This window comes from Schistocerca cancellata, chromosome 10 (assembly GCF_023864275.1).
Source record: "Schistocerca cancellata isolate TAMUIC-IGC-003103 chromosome 10, iqSchCanc2.1, whole genome shotgun sequence".
Lineage (NCBI taxonomy): Eukaryota > Metazoa > Arthropoda > Insecta > Orthoptera > Acrididae > Schistocerca > Schistocerca cancellata.
The window spans coordinates 110,831,288-110,839,590 of record NC_064635.1 but is presented as its reverse complement, the minus strand read 5'-3'; positions in this window follow the sequence as shown (position 1 = coordinate 110,839,590).

Genomic DNA, 8,303 nt, shown 5'->3' with positions numbered 1-8,303 from the left:
GACAGATCGCCTCCAGAGTTGGCGTTTCTGTGGGTTCTGTGCACACAATCCTGCATGACGACCTGAAAATGCGAAAAGTGTCATCCAGGTGGGTGCCACGAATGCTGACGGACGACCACATGGCTGCCCGTGTGGAATGTTGCCAAGCAATGTTGACGCGCAACGACAGCATGAATGGGACTTTCTTTTCGTCGGTTGTGACAATGGATGAGACGTGGATGCCATTTTTCAATCCAGAAGCAAAGCGCCAGTCAGCTCAATGGAAGCACACAGATTCACCGCCATCAAAAAAATTTCGGGTAACCGCCAGTGCTGAAAAAATGATGGTGTCCATGTTCTGGGACAGCGAGGGCGTAATCCTTACCCATTGCGTTCCAAAGGGCACTACGGTAACAGGTGCATCCTACGAAAATGTTTTGAAGAACAAATTCCTTCCTGCACTGCAACAAAAACGTCCGGGAAGGGCCCGCACATCGAGCTTACATTACGCAACAGTTTCTTCGTGATAACAACTTTGAAGTGATTCCTCATGCCCTCTACTCACCTGACCTGGCTCCTAGTGACTTTTGGCTTTTTCCAACAATGAAAGACACTCTCCGTGGCTGCACATTCACCAGCCGTGTTGCTATTGCCTCAGCGATTTTCCAGTGGTCAAAACGGACTCCTAAAGAAGCCTTCGCCGCTGCCATGGAATCATGGCGTCAGCGTTGTGAAAATGTGTACGTCTGCAGGGCGATTACGACGAGAAGTAACCCCAGTTTCATCGATTTCGGGTGAGTAGTTAATTAGAAAAAAAACCGGAGGCCTTAGAACTTGAATGCACCTCGTACTGGCTAGACGCGTAACTGTCTTTTGCGAAAGATGGAGCGCCTGCGGGAATAGGGAGCGGCAACCCGCAGGGCGCAATCGTTGTGCGTGAACAGGGTTAGCTGGGGGCCCGGCACTGCGTATGTTCCAGAACATTATAAGGCTTAACCGCCACTTTACACATAATTGATCTTGCTTTCTGCATTTCGTGTGATAGATGCTAGGTAGAAATGCAGCTTCCGTTCTGTCAACATGTGATTTAGACACAGGGACGAAGGTGTTTGACTCTGCGTGCCTCATTAAAATTTTTGAACCATCTTATGCTTATTTTTACGGGTGGTGTCTTCCCACACTGGCGTCGATAATTTCACTGCACAGTTCTCACAGATTTGCGTTTTGCATACCATGTAACACGATGTGTCCTTTCCTCATCATTCGCTATTTAGATGCATTTCGAATCAAACGTGCAACGAAGTGCAAAAGGAAAAAAATATTGTACAACAAATCTCGATACTCTACCTTTCACTTACCAAGTTTTGATTTTTTGAAATAGTTACGTGGCTTAGTGAACACCTTGCACTTCTTTAAACATCGCACATAAATGTGTGCACTATTCAGTTGGTTTCAATAGGCTTCCAGCAGAACTGACAAATTGAAAAATCTAAGTATTCGAATTAAAATGGGAAGGCTTCCTTGCGGCACACTACATCTATACCTGACAGTAGTTCCTCGTAGTAGTTGGAAACTTTTCTTTGTAATATGTTATTTATTCGGGAACTCTCACTATTTTTGGTGTTATTATATCTTCGTTTATAAATTGCTCACTAAGCGGCTGGCAAACTGTTTACTGACTCGTGCCAATACCAATTACAGGGGTTGGGCAAAGATATGAGATCATCGAGAGAAATGCATGCTTCAATAAAGAAGTCGATGCTAGCCAAGTCTGAGAGTTGCGATGTTGTACTCGTGTCTGAACACGAACCGCACCTCTATGATATCCTCAATACATCGCAAGCGTCAGTCGTGGTCAAAACAGTGCTCTGTGCAATCTTTACTTCTGAGCTAAGTCAATTCGAACTTGGGCTAATTGTTGGTTGTCGTATGGTCGGTGCTTTCGTAAACAATGTAGGCGAAAAACTTGGTGTTTCAAGAGGCGCCTTTACGAAGGTTTATGCCGCCTACAGGGAAGCTGAAAAATATTATCCGTTAAAAGTACCACTGCCGTCGGGAAACACGATCATGATGAAGGGGTGTACGTGTTCTGCAGTCAGTGTACGATACTGCTTGGATGCCACGGTGCCTTGCACGAGCTCCTCTGCACTTATGGATGCCCACGTGAATGTTCTCCATAGTACAGGGTGTCCCAGTCAAAGCTCCCTGATCTCAGGGACACATAAGAGAGAAACCACAGAAGATACGACAATGAAAAATGCACCACATTGTAGAACATCTGAAAGAATTAATATTCCCGCGTCAGAAGCGACAAATATCGTCGCCAGAGTGCAGCATGGTCGCATGAAGTGAAAATGACGACTACACAGCAGCGCGGGCAAGCAGTAGTGTGGTTTGCAGAAACAAAATCGCTGATTACTGTGCAACGAAATTACCGTTGTGTGCATGAATGTGATCCACCTAATGTGAAAACAAGGAATGGTGTAGGGAGTTTCTGGCAACAGGAAGTGTTCTGAAACGTTCTGCCGGTGCACGTTACGAAGTTTCAGAAGAGACAGTGGAGGACATCAGCAAGCGTTTCCCAGAACCCCATGTACGTCAATTCGTCAAGCATCTAAGCAACTTCATGTACCTCGATCGCATTGCATCTTGTAGTTCACCAGTGTCTTCGTGTGTGTGTTAACAAAGTGCAAATTCTGCAACATCTGATGCCGAAAGACAAATCACGCCATCAACAATTTGCTGCGGATATGCTGCAGCGTATTGATATGGATGCCAGCTTCGTGGAAAGATGTTTATTCTCAGATAAGGCAACCTTTCATCTATCAGGAAGGGATAATAGGCATAATGTTCGAATTTGGCGTTCGCAAAATCTGCACGTTGTCATTGAACATGTTCGTGAGTACCCCAAACTAAACGTCTGGTGCGGGCTAATGCACGACAGGGTTGTTGGACCGTTCTTCTTTGTGGAACAGATGCACGACAGGGTTGTTGGACCGTTCTTCTTTGTGGAACAGACAGTGAATGCGTCAGTGGACATGTTGGAGCAGTTTGTGTATCCTCAGATGCAAGGCTTGCAAGCCAACATAATTTTTCAACGAGATGGAGCTCCGCCGCAGTGTTCAACGTCTGTTCGCAAGTTCCTGGATAGGAAATTTCCCAGTGGTTGGATCGGATGCGGGGGATCCATTACCTGGGCACCACGTTCCCCCCAAATTACGCTACTTGATTTCTTCATATGGGGATTCGTGAAGGACCGTGTGTATGCGACCAAAGTGGACGATATTCCTACGTTGCGACATCGTATCACTAATGCGATTGCAACAATAACGAAGAAGTGTTACAAACAGCTTGGCAAGAAATTGAATATAGACTCGATATTTTTCGTGCTACAAATGCTTCACATGTAGAGATGTACTGATGATAACTAAATAAATTCTTTTAAATGCTCTACAATGTAGTGTATTTTTCATTGTCGTATCTACTGTGGTTTATTTTTCCTAGGTCTTTCAAGTCGGAGAGGTTTGAGTGGGACACCCTGTATAATGTAGCCACCGCCAGATTGCTTCTGTCCTGCAGTAGAGGTCTCAAGGAACTGTTCCCCTGGAAAACGATGAATTCGCACCGTCCCGTCGGTATGAGGAAGAAGGTCTCGGGATTCATCTGACCATGCAAACGCTCTGCCACTGCACCAGTGCCGATGGTCACGTGCCCATTTCATTTCGTGGTTTTAAAATTGGCACATGCATGAGTCGTCGGCTGACGAGACCCATTGTTAGGAGTGTTCAGTGCACTGTGTGTTCAGTAACACTTGTACTCTCCGCCCAGAATTAAAATCTGACGTTAGTTCTGCAACAGTTCGCGACCTGTCCTGTTTTCCAGCCTACGGTCGTCCAACCCCACGAAGTCTAGACGTGTGAACCGTGCAATTACTTTCAAAACTTTTTCTTAGGAATTTACCTTATTTACTAGCGATTCATCAAGAACATTAACACATTTAATCACACTATGTGAGCGCGGAAGTAGTTGCCAGGGAGTAACTGATGAAATCAAAATGAAATTGCGTTTAACAAATGGGACTTTTATCCTTAAAAGCCTTTTTTCCCCTAAGAAACAGATTTAAAATTATAAACACAAAGCACCCTCTGAATATCAAGTTACAATTTATTCAGAGGCAGAAAGAAACACATTTTTGAGTGTATGAGCTTTCGGGCTGAGAACCATCCACTCCCTTTTGCCACGTCCGTAGTCACGATCGCTCACAACCACCTATGAAAGACTACACAGGTGCAAATCCGCAACACACCAGATTACCTTAAAGTAAAAGTTTTAACAATTCACACAAGCACACAAACTAAGCAACCTCGCAGGATGGATGGAAATGGTACAAAACACTAAAATTGAAAGATTAACTTGCCAAGGTCCAACTTGATTTTAATTTATAAGAAAAGTCTTACGGTGGAAGGGTGGCAACTTTATATACTAAAATGACCATTTAAATAAAAGCCCATGAAATGCAATCTTACGTAAAATTATACATGGTTGGCCAATCATATACCGCCTCTCAAGATGATAGGCAAGATAGAAACATATTTCAGGAATTAGGCCGTTACACTTCAAGCAATAAATTCGTTAACACAACGAATCCGACAAACACAACCGAGGCAGATATTAACGTATGGCAGATTTATAGGGAGATTACCGAACAACCCGAAACGCAGGTTGCTTTAACCCGCCCCTACTCCACAAGGGAAAAACGGACCACCCAGTTCATAAGTAACCACCTTCCCGCGGGTAGGTAAACGGAGAAGAATGGTGGGACGACCCCAAAACAAAGCGGCTGGTGACCTCACCAAGAAAACAAGTAGAATTTGACAAGTAAATGAAACAACATATCACCAATCACTTCTAATAAACTGCGACTTCTGGCGAAGACAAGGCGCAGCACCCCCAAATCGTTCTCCCGAACCGTCCGCTGCCAGCCGCTTCAGCGGACGCAGGAGGACGCGACGATCTCCCGTCTCACGGCGTCGCAGCTCGCGCCGGCCACACCGATGCCGTGGGTTGACTTCTGTTGCTCTCGTGTAGGCGCGAAGCCAATACCCTCGCTAGATGGCGCGGCCCACTGGACTCACGTGGCGACGTCACATGCGCCGACGCTAAAGACTGACAAGTCATCTTGTTTTAATCTGCCAAGAAGTTTCATATCAGCGCACACTCCGCTGCAGTGAAAATCGCATTCTGGAAACATCCCCCAGGCTGTGGCTAAGCCATGTCTCCGCAGTATCCTTTCTTTCACGAGTGCTAGTTCTGCAAGGTTCGCAGGAGAGCTTCTGTAAACTTTGGAAGGTAGGAGACGAGATACTGGCAGAAGTAAAGCTGTGAGGACCGGGCGTGAGTCGTGCTTCGGTAGCTCAGATGGTAGAGCACTTGCCCGCGAAAGGCAAAGGACCCGAGTTAGAGTCTCGGTCGGGCACACAGTTTTAATCTGCCAGGAAGTTTCATATCAGCGCACGCTCCGCTGCAGAGTGAAAAATCTCATTCTGGAAACATACCCCAGGCTGTGGCTAAGCCATGTCTCCGCAGTATCCTTTCTTTCAGGAGTGCTAGTTCTGCAAGTTTCGCAGGAGAGCTTCTGTAAACTTTGGAAGGTAGGAGACGAGATACTGGCAGAAGTAAAGCTGTGAGGACCGGGCGTGGGTCGTGCTTCGGTAGCTCAGATAGTAGAGCAATTGCCCGCGAAAGGCAAAGGTCCCGAGTTCGAGTCTCGGTCGGGCACACAGTTTTAATCTGCCAGGAAGTTTCATATCAGCGCACACTCCGTTGCAGAGTGAAAATCTCATTCTGGAAACATCCCCCAGGCTGTGGCTAAGCCATGTCTCCGCAGTATCCTTTCTTTCAGGAGTGCTAGTTCTGCAAGTTTCGCAGGAGAGCTTCTGTAAACTTTGGAAGGTAGGAGACGAGATACTGGCAGAAGTAAAGCTGTGAGGACCGGGCGTGGGTCGTGCTTCGGTAGCTCAGATAGTAGAGCAATTGCCCGCGAAAGGCAAAGGTCCCGAGATCGAGTCTCGGTCGGGCACACAGTTTTAATCTGCCAGGAAGTTTCATATCAGCGCACACTCCGCTGCAGAGTGAAAATCTCATTCTGAAGTCATCTTGTGTCTCAGTGCGCGACCGACCACCGAGCGATCCAACCGCCAATGACCGTTGCCTGAGCAACTCGAGCAGACTGGCGGCCTAACGCGCAGACTCAGATACAGGAAGTAAGCCCCCGACCGGGCGACCACTCGTTGAGTTCTCTCACTGCGCCACAGATTCGGACGAGAGACAGACCCCACACTGACTCCAGACTCACCCAGACTGAGTCATACTGACTGTCTCTGGCGAGCTCATAGCGCCCCTTAAATGCGCGTGAACAGGCAACCTTTCCCCTTTCCCACCAGAGGGAGACACCAAAGCTGCGATTGCCACAGCGGCGCCACCGCCAGAAACGGAGGGCGACTGCTTCACACTACGCAATGCGACGCGCTCTTCAAAACAGAAATTTTTACCACGGCTCAACGTGGTTTCACCTTGACTTCGCCACGTGCTGAAAACATTCATCACAGAACTCTTCGGCCGCCCAAAACATAGCGCAGATTCGGAAATCCTTGTGCCGAGCCTCTGGCCTATCAGAATATTGCCTTTGCCAAAATCAGATAGATCGCCCTTATTTCTCAATGTACACACGAACAGCACGCTCGTTGATATTACAGACACCATGCATGTGTCTCAGTAGCAATGATTCCACACCACAGCACGCAGCAACCACCTAGACGCGTTTGTATCGATAGTAGGTCGGTGGCACAATGTTCTGGTTGATCAGCGTATTTTTACAATTATTACTGACTACAACTGTGCCATGTTTGGCACTGTTATAACCTATAACTAAATATTTGAGCCGACTGCGTTTTACGAGACCGCTGTCAGAAACAGTGTATTTGTGGGCCATCAAGGAGGAGGTGAACGGAGAAAGTACGGAGCGAGAAGAGGAAGAGAACAGTAATGACTATTCCTCGTAAATACATATCCGCAGCTGGTCTGGCGTGTGACCTTAAGATTATAGAATGAAAGCTTTCACGGCAGATGTTATCACCACTTAACACTTCCTGGCTGAGATGCCTTAGTCAACACATAAAACTTTCTCATGACGTTTCGCCTTCGACTGCGGAAGGCATCCTCCGAGGCAGTTCACACATTGTCACAATATAAATAAATGACCTAGTAGATAGTGTCGGAAGTTCCATGCGGCTTTTCGCGGATGATGCTGTAGTATACAGAGAAGTTGCAGCATTAGAAAATTGTATCGAAATGCAGGAAGATCTGCAGCGGATAGGCACTTGGTGCAGGGAGTGGCAACTGACACTTAACACAGACAAATGTAATGTATTGCGAATACATAGAAAGAAGGATCCTTTATTGTATGATTATATGATAGAGGAACAAACACTGGTAGCAGTTACTTCTGTAAAATATCTGGGAGTATGCGTGCGGAACGATTTGAAGTGGAATGATCATATAAAATTAATTGTTGGTAAGGCGGGTACCAGGTTGAGATTCATTGGGAGAGTCCTTAGAAAATGTAGTCCATCAACAAAGGAGATGGCTTACAAAACACTCGTTCGACCTATACTTGAGTATTGCTCATCAGTGTGGGATCCGTACCAGATCGGGTTGACGGAGGAGATAGAGAAGATCCAAAGAAGAGCGGCGCGTTTCGTCACAGGGTTATTTGGTAACGGTGATAGCGTTACGGAGATGTTTAACAAACTCAAGTGGCAGCCTCTGCACGAGAGGCGCTCTGCATCGCGGTGAAGCTTGCTCTCCAGGTTTCGAGAGGGTGCGTTTCTGGATGAGGTATCGAATATATTGCTTCCCCCTACTTATACCTCCCGAGGAGATCACGAATGTAAAATTAGAGAGATTAGAGCGCGCACGGAGGCTTTCAGACAGTCGTTCTTCCCGCGAACCATACGCGACTGGAACAGGAAAGGGAGGTAATGACTTTTTTGGCGGCGTCCGTAGCGACAAACACTTCGCTGTAGGAACGGCTTACGAAGTCACCGCCACACTATTAATAGCGGGCCGACCGGTCCGCTGGAACAGTGAACAGAAAGATCAAAACCCAAACACTCTGATTAAATAAAAGTCGGTACTTATCTTTATTAACGAAGATACAGAAACACAGTAGTGAACTCCGTGTCTACAGAAATCTGTCTAGTTCGAGTCGGAGCGGCTAGGTCAGCGTCGGCTGACGACAAAGAACAACTCTGCTGCGATGAACA